This window comes from Pecten maximus, chromosome 17 (assembly GCF_902652985.1).
Source record: "Pecten maximus chromosome 17, xPecMax1.1, whole genome shotgun sequence".
Lineage (NCBI taxonomy): Eukaryota > Metazoa > Mollusca > Bivalvia > Pectinida > Pectinidae > Pecten > Pecten maximus.
Window position 1 is genome coordinate 6909451 of NC_047031.1, and position 13756 is coordinate 6923206.

The following is a 13756-nucleotide window of genomic DNA, read 5'->3' on the forward strand; positions in this document are numbered from 1 at the left end:
CTGGTCGGGGGCCCTCATGTATGTTTGGGTGACTTTTCCGTTGACACCTTTTTACGGTTTGGTAAACTGGTCTGTGTGCCCTCTGCTATTTTGATTGGGGACGGTCTGTGAACCGACAGTTAATCATGATTGTGTTACTTGACTTTTTTACTGGTCTGTGTCCCCTACAGGTTATAATTGTGACGGCCCCTTAATGTGACCAAACATGTACTGATTGTGACTGGTCTGGGTAACCTACATTTTACTAATTGTGACGGGTTTCCGTGTGACCTACTTGTTACTATTGTGATGGTTTGTGACCTACATTTTTACTGATTGTGATGGTCTTGTGACCTCTTTGCTACTGATTGGGGACTGGTCTGTGTAACCTAAAGCTATTACGGGGCTTTGTGCCCTATGTTTTTGTGTTTAACTTTATCAGTTATTTGGATTGTGCCGGTCTGGTGCCCTCATTTAGGGATTGGATTGGTCGTGTACCTTTATGTTCTGATTGGTGTACTGGTCTGTTGGGGGTTCGGGGACCTCAGGGCTTGTTTTGGGGAAGGGGTCGTGTGCCCAAAAAGGGCTACTATGTGACGGGTCTGTGTACCTACATGTTACTGATTGGGGATTTGGTCTGTCGGAACCACATGTACGGATTGGACTGGTCTGTGGGACCAAATTTACTGTTTGGGGGACGGGTCTTGGACCTCCATGCAAAATGATTGTAAAGGGGGTTTTTGTGCCCACATGTTTTTGGGGATGTGCCTGACCCTGTTTTGACCTACATGTACTAAATTGTGTGGCCCGGGTGTCCTTTACATGTTACTAATTGTGACGGGCCCCGGGGGCCCCTCCCATGTTATTTTGATTTGACTGGTCTGTGAAACCTCATAATAATTGTGACTGGCCCGTTAACCACTTTTACTGGAGTGCCGGGTCGTTGCCCTTCCCTTTGAAAATGTTTGTAAAGGTTTTGGAAAACCTAAATGTTAGATTGTGACTGGCCCGTGTGACCTCCCTGTTACGGATTGTGACGGGTTTTTGTGACCTCATTTATGTTTTGGGGAAACGGTCTGTGGGACCTACAGTTACGGGATTTTTGATGGTCGGTGTGACCTCAGGGAACTGATTGTGGATTGGCCCTTTGAAAAAACCTACTGTTACTGTTTGTGCCGGGTCGGTTTTACCTAAAACTACTGTTTTGTGACTTTTTCTTAAAAACCGCATGTTACTGTTTGTGCCGGGGTCTTGGGGACCTAAGCCCGTTGGGGACTGGTCTTGTAACCAAAATGTTATTTTGGGGGGGGGGGGGGAACGGGGCCCGGTAAACCACATTTTTACTGATTGTGACTGGTTTTTGTCCCTACATGTTATTTAATTGGGGGGGACTGGCCCTGTGACCTCCCTGTTACTGTTTGGGTAAAGGGGTTTGTGTGACCTATTTTTTAATGATTGTGACGGGTCTTGGGACCTACATTACTTGGAGGGTTGGGGGAAAAGGCGGGTTCTGTGTTGACCTACATGTTACTGATTGTGATTTGGGGGGACCTCAGTTACTGTTTGGGGAAATGGTTGTTAACCTGCATGTTACTGTTTGTGATGGTCTGTGAAACCACATTTTAAATTTTAATAGTGCTTCTCTTTGTGACCTACATTTACGGAGGGGGAACTGGGGCCCCCTTGAACCTCCCTTTTCGTTTCCCCCCTCCCCCCCTTTTTTTGCAACCTTTTCCCCCTTTGTTTTCTTTTGTTCCCTTGGCCCCTTTACCCCAACCCCCCCACTTTTTTTATTTCCCCTTTGTACCCCCTTTCCCTTTTCCCTTCTTTAACCCTTCCCCCATTATCCCAATTTTTTGGTCTTTAACCCCCCCCCAATGTTTACTTTTTTCCCCTTTTCCCTCTTTTCTACTTTTTTTGCCCTTCTTTCCACTTTTCATCCCCCCCCTTCCTTTCCTCATTCCTTTGGGGGCCCCCCCTTTCCTTAAAATTTTCCCCCCCCTTCTAAAATTTTCCCCTTTTTCCTTACCACCTTTCCATTTAACCCCCCCTTCCCCCTTTCCCCCCCCGCCCCCCCCTAATTTTTTTCCCCGGCCGTTTGAACCTAACCCTTTTCCTTTTCCCCCCCCCTGGTCGGTGTCCCTACATTTTTATTTAAATTGTACTGGTCCTTGTGCCCTTTTACTTTTTTTATGTTTGTGAACGGGTCTGTGGGGGACCAAATTTTTTACTGATTGTAAAGGGTCTTTTTCCCTTTAATGAAAATGTTTGGACTTCTGTGTGACCTACATGTTACTGATTGGGGACTGGTCTGTTGCCCTTTGCATGTTACTATTGTGACTGGTCCTTGTTCCCTTTCATTTCCTCTCCCCTTAACCCTTAAAATCCCCCCCTTTTTACGGGCCCTTTAACCTCGGGACCGGGTTTCCTTTGCCCCCCGGTTCCTTACCTTACTTTTCTTTTTATTCCCCCTTTAACCCCCCCTTTAATTTTCCCTTTCCCTTTTTTCCCCTCCAGGGAAAATGATTGGACTTTTTCTTTTGGAACCTACGGGTTACTGTTTGTGCGGTCTGTGTGCCCTCATGAAAATGTTTGGGCCTGGTCTGTGAAAACCCCGGGCCCTTTTAATTTTTTCCTTAATCCTACTTTACTAAGGCCCCCTTGGTTTACCTACCCCTTTTACTTCGGGTTAACCTCCCCCTGGTTACTGATGTGACTGGTCCGTGTGACCTACATGTTTACTGATTGTGACTGGTCTGTGTGACCTGCATGCTACTGATTGTGACTGGTCTGTGTGACCTACATATTACTGATTGTGTCTGGTCTGTATGACCTACATGCTACTGATTGTGACTGGTCTGTGTGACCTACATGCTACTGATTGTGACTGGTCTGTCTAACCGACATGTTACTGATTGTGACTGGTCTGTGTGACCTACATGTTACTGATTGTGACTGGTCTATGTGACCTACATGCTACTGATTGTGACTGGTCTGTGTGACCTACATGTTACTGATTGTGACTGGTCTGTGTGACCTACATGATACTGATTGTGACTGGTCTGTGTGACCTACATGTTACTGATTGTGACTGGTCTGTGTGACCTGCATGCTACTGATTGTGACTGGTCTGTGTAACCTGCATGCTACTGATTGTGACTGGTCTGTGTAACCTACATGTTACTGATAGTGCCTGCTCTGTGTGACCTACATGATACTGATTGTGACTGGTCTGTGTAACCTACATGTTACTGATTGTGACTGGTCCGTGTGACCTACATGTTACTGATTGTGACTGGTCTGTGTGACCTGCATGCTACTGATTGTGACTGGTCTGTGTGACCTACATGTTACTGATTGTGACTGGTCTGTGTGACCTACATGATACTGATTGTGACTGGTCTGTGTGACCTACATGTTACTGATTGTGACTGGTCTGTGTGACCTGCATGCTACTGATTGTGACTGGTCTGTGTAACCGACATGTTACTGATAGTGCCTGCTCTGTGTGACCTACATGCTACTGATTGTGACTGGTCTGTGTAACCTACATGTTACTAATTGTGACTGGTCCGTGTGACCTACATGTTACTGATTGTGACTGGTCTGTGTGACCTGCATGCTACTGATTGTGACTGGTCTGTGTGACCTACATATTACTGATTGTGTCTGGTCTGTATGACCTACATGCTACTGATTGTGACTGGTCTGTGTGACCTACATGCTACTGATTGTGACTGGTCTGTGTAACCGACATGTTACTGATTGTGACTGGTCTGTGTGACCTACATGTTACTGATTGTGACTGGTCTATGTGACTTACATGTTACTGATTGTGACTGGTCTGTGTGACCTACATGCTACTGATTGTGACTGGTCTGTGTGACCTACATGCTACTGATTGTGACTGGTCTGTCTAACCGACATGTTACTGATTGTGACTGGTCTGTGTGACCTACATGTTACTGATTGTGACTGGTCTATGTGACATACATGCTACTGATTGTGACTGGTCTGTGTGACCTACATGTTACTGATTGTGACTGGTCTGTGTGACCTACATGATACTGATTGTGACTGGTCTGTGTGACCTACATGTTACTGATTGTGACTGGTCTGTGTGACCTGCATGCTACTGATTGTGACTGGTCTGTGTAACCTGCATGCTACTGATTGTGACTGGTCTGTGTAACCTACATGTTACTGATAGTGCCTGCTCTGTGTGACCTACATGATACTGATTGTGACTGGTCTGTGTAACCTACATGTTACTGATTGTGACTGGTCCGTGTGACCTACATGTTACTGATTGTGACTGGTCTGTGTGACCTGCATGCTACTGATTGTGACTGGTATGTGTGACCTACATATTACTGATTGTGTCTGGTCTGTATGACCTACATGCTACTGATTGTGACTGGTCTCTGTGACCTACATGCTACTGATTGTGACTGGTCTGTGTAACCGACATGTTACTGATTGTGACTGGTCTGTGTGACCTACATGTTACTGATTGTGACTGGTCTGTGTGACCTGCATGCTACTGATTGTGACTGGTCTGTGTGACCTACATGCTACTGATTGTGACTGGTCTGTGTGACCTACATGCTACTGATTGTGACTGGTCTGTCTAACCGACATGTTACTGATTGTGACTGGTCTGTGTGACCTACATGTTACTGATTGTGACTGGTCTATGTGACCTACATGCTACTGATTGTGACTGGTCTGTGTGACCTACATGTTACTGATTGTGACTGGTCTGTGTGACCTACATGATACTGATTGTGACTGGTCTGTGTGACCTACATGTTACTGATTGTGACTGGTCTGTGTGACCTGCATGCTACTGATTGTGACTGGTCTGTGTAACCTGCATGCTACTGATTGTGACTGGTCTGTGTAACCTACATGTTACTGATAGTGCCTGCTCTGTGTGACCTACATGATACTGATTGTGACTGGTCTGTGTAACCTACATGTTACTGATTGTGACTGGTCCGTGTGACCTACATGTTACTGATTGTGACTGGTCTGTGTGACCTGCATGCTACTGATTGTGACTGGTCTGTGTGACCTACATGTTACTGATTGTGACTGGTCTGTGTGACCTACATATTACTGATTGTGTCTGGTCTGTATGACCTACATGCTACTGATTTTGACTGGTCTGTGTGACCTACATGCTACTGATTGTGACTGGTCTGTGTAACCGACATGTTACTGATTGTGACTGGTCTGTGTGACCTACATGTTACTGATTGTGACTGGTCTTTGTGACCTACATGTTACTGATTGTGACTGGTCTGTGTGACCTACATGCTACTGATTGTGACTGGTCTGTGTGACCTACATGTTACTGATTGTGACCGGTCTGTCTAACCGACATGTTACTGATTGTGACTGGTCTGTGTGACCTACATGTTACTGATTGTGACTGGTCTATGTGACATACATGCTACTGATTGTGACTGGTCTGTGTGACCTACATGTTACTGATTGTGACTGGTCTGTGTGACCTACATGATACTGATTGTGACTGGTCTGTGTGACCTACATGTTACTGATTGTGACTGGTCTGTGTGACCTGCATGCTACTGATTGTGACTGGTCTGTGTAACCTGCATGCTACTGATTGTGACTTGTCTGTGTAACCTACATGTTACTGATAGTGCCTGCTCTGTGTGACCTACATGATACTGATTGTGACTGGTCTGTGTAACCTACATGTTACTGATTGTGACTGGTCCGTGTGACCTACATGTTACTGATTGTGACTGGTCTGTGTGACCTGCATGCTACTGATTGTGACTGGTCTGTGTGACCTACATATTACTGATTGTGTCTGGTCTGTATGACCTACATGCTACTGATTGTGACTGGTCTCTGTGACCTACATGCTACTGATTGTGACTGGTCTGTGTAACCGACATGTTACTGATTGTGACTGGTCCGTGTGACCTACATGTTACTGATTGTGACTGGTCTGTGTGACCTGCATGCTACTGATTATGACTGGTCTGTGTGACCTACATGCTACTGATTGTGACTGGTCTGTGTGACCTGCATGCTACTGATTGTGACTGGTCTGTGTGACCTACATGCTACTGATTGTGACTGGTCTGTGTGACCTACATGCTACTGATTGTGACTGGTCTGTCTAACCGACATGTTATTGATTGTGACTGGTCTGTGTGACCTACATGTTACTGATTGTGACTGGTATATGTGACCTACATGCTACTGATTGTGACTGGTCTGTGTGACCTACATGTTACTGATTGTGACTGGTCTGTGTAACCGACATGTTACTGATTGTGACTGGTCTGTGTGACCTACATGATACTGATTGTGACTGGTCTGTGTGACCTGCATGCTACTGATTGTGACTGGTCTGTGTAACCTGCATGCTACTGATTGTGACTGGTCTGTGTAACCTACATGTTACTGATAGTGCCTGCTCTGTGTGACCTACATGATACTGATTGTGACTGGTCTGTGTAACCTACATGTTACTGATTGTGACTGGTCCGTGTGACCTACATGTTACTGATTGTGACTGGTCTGTGTGACCTGCATGCTACTGATTGTGACTGGTCTGTGTGACCTACATGTTACTGATTGTGTCTGGTCTGTATGACCTACATGCTACTGATTGTGACTGGTCTGTGTGACCTACATGCTACTGATTGTGACTGGTCTGTGTAACCGACATGTTACTGATTGTGACTGGTCTGTGTGACATACATGTCACTGATTGTGACTGGTCTATGTGACCTACATGCTACTGATTGTGACTGGTCTGTGTGACCTACATGTTACTGATTGTGACTGGTCTGTGTGACCTAGATACTGATTGTGACTGGTCTGTGTGACCTACATGTTACTGATTGTGACTGGTCTGTGTGACCTGCATGCTACTGATTGTGACTGGTCTGTGTAACCTACATATTACTGATTGTGACTGGTCCGTGTGACCTACATGTTACTGATTGTGACTGGTCTGTGTGACCTGCATGCTACTGATTGTGACTGGTCTGTGTAACCTACATGTTACTGATTGTGACTGGTCGGTGTGACCTACATGTTACTGATTGTGACTGGTCTGTGTGACCTACATGTTACTGATTGTGACTGGTATGCGTGACCTACATGTAACTGATTGTGACTGGTCTGTGTGACCTATCATGTACATGCTACTGATTGTGACTGGTCTGTGTGATCTACATAAACCCACATTGACCCATGTATTGGATATGCCAGAGAAGGCCCGTTCGAAAGACTGAATTTACTATTTCAATAACTGTAAATAAGCATTTGTATAAATTATTCATAATACTTAAGTTATTGAGATATATAGAGAGAGGGAGAGAGAACCAGTTGAATGTGAGAGTGACCATTTATTGTGTAATTATTGCTGTAAATAAATTGTGTATTATATTGTTTCTCAGTATTTAACCTGATGTATTAGGGAAGTGAGCAATCCTGTTCGGTTCTCGTTACACTTACATATATTAAATGTAAATAGATGTAAATATTTGCCTATGGCGGTGTGGACCTAAAAATAGAACCATATAAACTATTTACACTAGTCCCTGTGTTTCTGTATTTAAAATGTACGCAGATGACACCTCAAAGAAGACTATTTGCAGAATTGTTACCATTAAATCCTGGTCATTGTTTGAATTTGTCAAAATATTTTTCAATAATACTTTTATAGCAATAAGTTGAAATTAGTTTAAATTCAAAAGATAAAAAAATAATCAACTGAACATAATTTTACATGGTTACCCACCCCAAATTAAATTGAATTTAACTTTGTGCGACACAATTAATACACAATAGTTCAAAGCCCTCCATCTCTGGGTTGCGAGTTCGAAACCTACGTGGGGCAGTTGCCAGGTACCGACATTAGGCCAGTGTTTTTTTTCTCCGGGTACTCCGGGTTTCCTCCACCTTCAAAACCTGGCACATGCTTAAATGACCCTGGCTGTTAATAGGACGTTAAACAAAAACAAACCAAACAAACCAAAGTATATTTGGTTAGACAATTTTCATTGTTTAAATGCAGTATTTAGGTGTATTTCACCCGGTGATGTATGCGTACTCGGTACGGTGAGTGCACGGACTGTGTATATATTGGTGTGTATGGGGCCGGGTTTTGTGTACAATATTGTTATATATAAGTCCTACCGTATATTAACCTACCATACGTACATGCATATAGGCGTATGTTATTCCAACTATGGGCAAGCGTCGTAAAGACAGGAGACCATAATAAAGATGGTCCCAGGCAGTACAAAGTTTCGTCGGTGTCCTTTTGAAATAAACCAGTATGTTACTGGAAGTGACTGGTCTGTGTGACCCATACCTGATTATGTACATACTGTCTGGTCTGTGTCATGACCTACATGCTACTTGCTGGTCTGTGTGACCTACATGTTACTGATTGTGACTGGTCTGTATGACCTACATGCTACTGATTGTGACTGGTCTGTGTGACCTACATGTTACTGATTGTGTCTGGTCTGTATGACCTACATGCTACTGATTGTGACTGGTCTGTGTAACCGACATGTTACTGATTGTGACTGGTCTGTGTGACCTACATGTTACTGATTGTGACTGGTCTATGTGACCTACATGCTACTGATTGTGACTGGTCTGTGTGACCTACATGATACTGATTGTGACTGGTCTGTGTGACCTACATGTTACTGATTGTGACTGGTCTGTGTGACCTGCATGCTACTGATTGTGACTGGTCTGTGTAACCTACATGTTACTGATAGTGCCTGCTCTGTGTGACCTACATGATACTGATTGTGACTGGTCTGTGTAACCTACATGTTACTGATTGTGACTGGTCCGTGTGACCTACATGTTACTGATTGTGACTGGTCTGTGTGACCTGCATGCTACTGATTGTGACTGGTCTGTGTGACCTACATGATACTGATTGTGACTGGTCTATGTGACCTACATGTTACTGATTGTGACTGGTCTGTGTGACCTGCATGCTACTAATTGTGACTGGTCTGTGTAACCTACATGTTACTGATAGTGCCTGCTCTGTGTGACCTACATGATACTGATTGTGACTGGTCTGTGTAACCGACATGTTACTGATTGTGACAAGTCTGTGTGACCTACATGTTGCTGATTGTGACAGGTCTATGTGACCTACATACTACTGATTGTGACTGGTCTGTGTGACCTACATGTTACTGATTGTGACTGGTCTGTGTGACCTACATGATACTCATTGTGACTGGTCTGTGTGACCTACATGTTACTGATTGTGACTGGTCTGTGTGACCTGCATGCTACTGATTGTGACTGGTCTGTGTAACCTACATGTTACTGATTGTGACTGGTCCGTGTGACCTACATGTTACTGATTGTGACTGCTCTGTGCGACCTGCATGCTACTGATTGTGACTGGTCTGTGTGACCTACATGTTACTGATTGTGACTGGTCGGTGTGACCTACATGTTACTGATTGTGACTGGTCTGTGTGACCTACATGTTACTGATTGTGACTGGTATGCGTGACCTACATGTTACTGATTGTGACTGGTCTGTGTGACCTATCATGTACATGCTACTGATTGTGACTGGTCTGTGTGATCTACATAAACCCACATTGACCCATGTATTGGATATGCCAGAGAAGGCCCGTTCGAAAGACTGAATTTACTATTTCAATAACTGTAAATAAGCATTTGTATAAATTATTCATAATACTTAAGTTATTGAGATATATAGAGAGAGGGAGAGAGAACCAGTTGAATGTGAGAGTGACCATTTATTGTGTAATTATTGCTGTAAATAAATTGTGTATTATATTGTTTCTCAGTATTTAACCTGATGTATTAGGGAAGTGAGCAATCCTGTTCGGTTCTCGTTACACTTACATATATTAAATGTAAATAGATGTAAATATTTGCCTATGGCGGTGTGGACCTAAAAATAGAACCATATAAACTATTTACACTAGTCCCTGTGTTTCTGTATTTAAAATGTACGCAGATGACACCTCAAAGAAGACTATTTGCAGAATTGTTACCATTAAATCCTGGTCATTGTTTGAATTTGTCAAAATATTTTTCAATAATACTTTTATAGCAATAAGTTGAAATTAGTTTAAATTCAAAAGATAAAAAAATAATCAACTGAACATAATTTTACATGGTTACCCACCCCAAATTAAATTGAATTTAACTTTGTGCGACACAATTAATACACAATAGTTCAAAGCCCTCCATCTCTGGGTTGCGAGTTCGAAACCTACGTGGGGCAGTTGCCAGGTACCGACAGTAGGCCAGTGTTTTTTTTTCTCCGGGTACTCCGGGTTTCCTCCACCTTCAAAACCTGGCACATCCTTAAATGACCCTGGCTGTTAATAGGACGTTAAACAAAAACAAACCAAACAAACCAAAGTATATTTGGTTAGACAATTTTCATTGTTTATATGCAGTATTTAGGTGTATTTCACCCGGTGATGTATGCGTACTCGGTACGGTGCGTGCACGGACTGTGTATATATTGGTGTGTATGGGGCCGGGTTTTGTGTACAATATTGTTATATATAAGTCCTACCGTATATTAACCTACCATACGTACATGCATATAGGCGTATGTTATTCCAACTATGGGCAAGCGTCGTAAAGACAGGAGACCATAATAAAGATGGTCCCAGGCAGTACAAAGTTTCGTCGGTGTCCTTTTGAAATAAACCAGTATGTTACTGGAAGTGACTGGTCTGTGTGACCCATACCTGATTATGTACATACTGTCTGGTCTGTGTCATGACCTACATGCTACTTGCTGGTCTGTGTGACCTACATGTTACTGATTGTGACTGGTCTGTATGACCTACATGCTACTGATTGTGACTGGTCTGTGTGACCTACATGTTACTGATTGTGTCTGGTCTGTATGACCTACATGCTACTGATTGTGACTGGTCTGTGTAACCGACATGTTACTGATTGTGACTGGTCTGTGTGACCTACATGTTACTGATTGTGACTGGTCTATGTGACCTACATGCTACTGATTGTGACTGGTCTGTGTGACCTACATGCTACTGATTGTGACTGGTCTGTGTGACCTACATGATACTGATTGTGACTGGTCTGTGTGACCTACATGTTACTGATTGTGACTGGTCTGTGTGACCTGCATGCTACTGATTGTGACTAGTCTGTGTAACCTACATGTTACTGATAGTGCCTGCTCTGTGTGACCTACATGATACTGATTGTGACTGGTCTGTGTAACCTACATGTTACTGATTGTGACTGGTCTGTGTGACCTACATGTTACTGATTGTGACTGGTCTGTGTGACCTGCATGCTACTAATTGTGACTGGTCTGTGTAACCTACATGTTACTGATAGTGCCTGCTCTATGTGACCTACATGATACTGATTGTGACTGGTCTGTGTAACCGACATGTTACTGATTGTGACAGGTCTGTGTGACCTACATGCTACTGATTGTGACTGGTCTGTGTGACCTACATGATACTGATTGTGACTGGTCTGTGTGACCTACATGTTACTGATTGTGACTGGTCTGTGTGACCTGCATGCTACTGATTGTGACTGGTCTGTGTAACCTACATGTTACTGATAGTGCCTGCTCTGTGTGACCTACATGATACTGATTGTGACTGGTCTGTGTAACCTACATGTTACTGATTGTGACTGGTCCGTGTGACCTACATGTTACTGATTGTGACTGGTCTGTGTGACCTGCATGCTACTGATTGTGACTGGTCTGTGTGACCTACATGATACTGATTGTGACTGGTCTATGTGACCTACATGTTACTGATTGTGACTGGTCTGTGTGACCTGCATGCTACTAATTGTGACTGGTCTGTGTAACCTACATGTTACTGATAGTGCCTGCTCTATGTGACCTACATGATACTGATTGTGACTGGTCTGTGTAACCGACATGTTACTGATTGTGACAGGTCTGTGTGACCTACATGTTGCTGATTGTGACAGGTCTATGTGACCTACATGCTACTGATTGTGACTGGTCTGTGTGACCTACATGTTACTGTTTGTTACTGGTCTGTGTGACCTACATGATACTGATTGTGACTGGTCTGTGTGACCTACATGTTACTGATTGTGACTGGTCTGTGTGACCTGCATGCTACTGACTGTGACTGGTCTGTGTAACCTACATGTTACTGATTGTGACTGGTCCGTGTGACCTACATGTTACTGATTGTGACTGCTCTGTGCGACCTGCATGCTACTGATTGTGACTGGTCTGTGTGACCTACATGTTACTGATTGTGACTGGTCGGTGTGACCTACATGTTACTGATTGTGACTGGTCTGTGTGACCTACATGTTACTGATTGTGACTGGTATGCGTGACCTACATGTTACTGATTGTGACTGGTCTGTGTGACCTATCATGTACATGCTACTGATTGTGACTGGTCTGTGTGATCTACATAAACCCACATTGACCCATGTATTGGATATGCCAGAGAAGGCCCGTTCGAAAGACTGAATTTACTATTTCAATAACTGTAAATAAGCATTTGTATAAATTATTCATAATACTTAAGTTATTGAGATATATAGAGAGAGGGAGAGAGAACCAGTTGAATGTGAGAGTGACCATTTATTGTGTAATTATTGCTGTAAATAAATTGTGTATTATATTGTTTCTCAGTATTTAACCTGATGTATTAGGGAAGTGAGCAATCCTGTTCGGTTCTCGTTACACTTACATATATTAAATGTAAATAGATGTAAATATTTGCCTATGGCGGTGTGGACCTAAAAATAGAACCATATAAACTATTTACACTAGTCCCTGTGTTTCTGTATTTAAAATGTACGCAGATGACACCTCAAAGAAGACTATTTGCAGAATTGTTACCATTAAATCCAGGTCATTGTTTGAATTTGTCAAAATATTTTTCAATAATACTTTGATAGCAATAAGTTGAAATTAGTTTAAATTCAAAAGATAAAAAAAATAATCAACTGAACATAATTTTTTTCATGGTTACCCACCCCAAATTAAATTGAATTTAACTTTGTGCGACACAATTAATACACAATAGTTCAAAAACTTTTAATATAAATCTGTCAGAATTGGTTTCTTGCCCATTTTATTTCTTTGGTATATGTAAGTGAAAGATTGAAATATGTTGGTATGGTATTAAAGCCAAGATATTTCAAAATGTTCTTATTGCTACCTGTGTGCAGATGACATTTTGAAGACAAACTATTTTGTAAGATAGTGATTAAAAACTATTGGTAATTCTTTAATTTTGTCAAGGAGTTTTCTATAATGCCTTTTGTAATAATTGAAAATGATTTAAATTCAAAAGATAAAAAAAGATATAACATGACTCAACATCTTAACTTAGTTAATTTAACTTAATGTGAGTATTACAAATCAATTAATTGACATAATTTTAGTTTTCTTTGGCACACCGTTTTCTTTGGCACATGAAAGCAAAAGGTTGAAATATGATGATATGGAATTTATAATAAAGTGACTCACAGATATTTGAAAATTTACTATAATATGAAATTCCAAAGAAGACTATTTTGTAAAATTGTGATAACTAAAACCTGCTTACTCATGATTTTGTCAAATAGTTTTCGATCTTATACTTTTTGGAATAAGTAGAAATTAATATAATATATGACATCTTTCTGCACCCAAAGTAACTGAATTTAACTAGACAAATTTTAGCATGGTGTATATGTGTTACCCTGGTGT

At 42.2% G+C, this 13756-nt stretch overlaps 1 protein-coding gene across 1 annotated transcript in view; it reads left to right on the forward strand.

Moving 5' to 3' along the window:
- LOC117315868 overlaps positions 1-13756 on the forward strand; it is a 548716-nt gene that overhangs the window by 53246 nt on the left and 481714 nt on the right. The window lies entirely within an intron of this gene.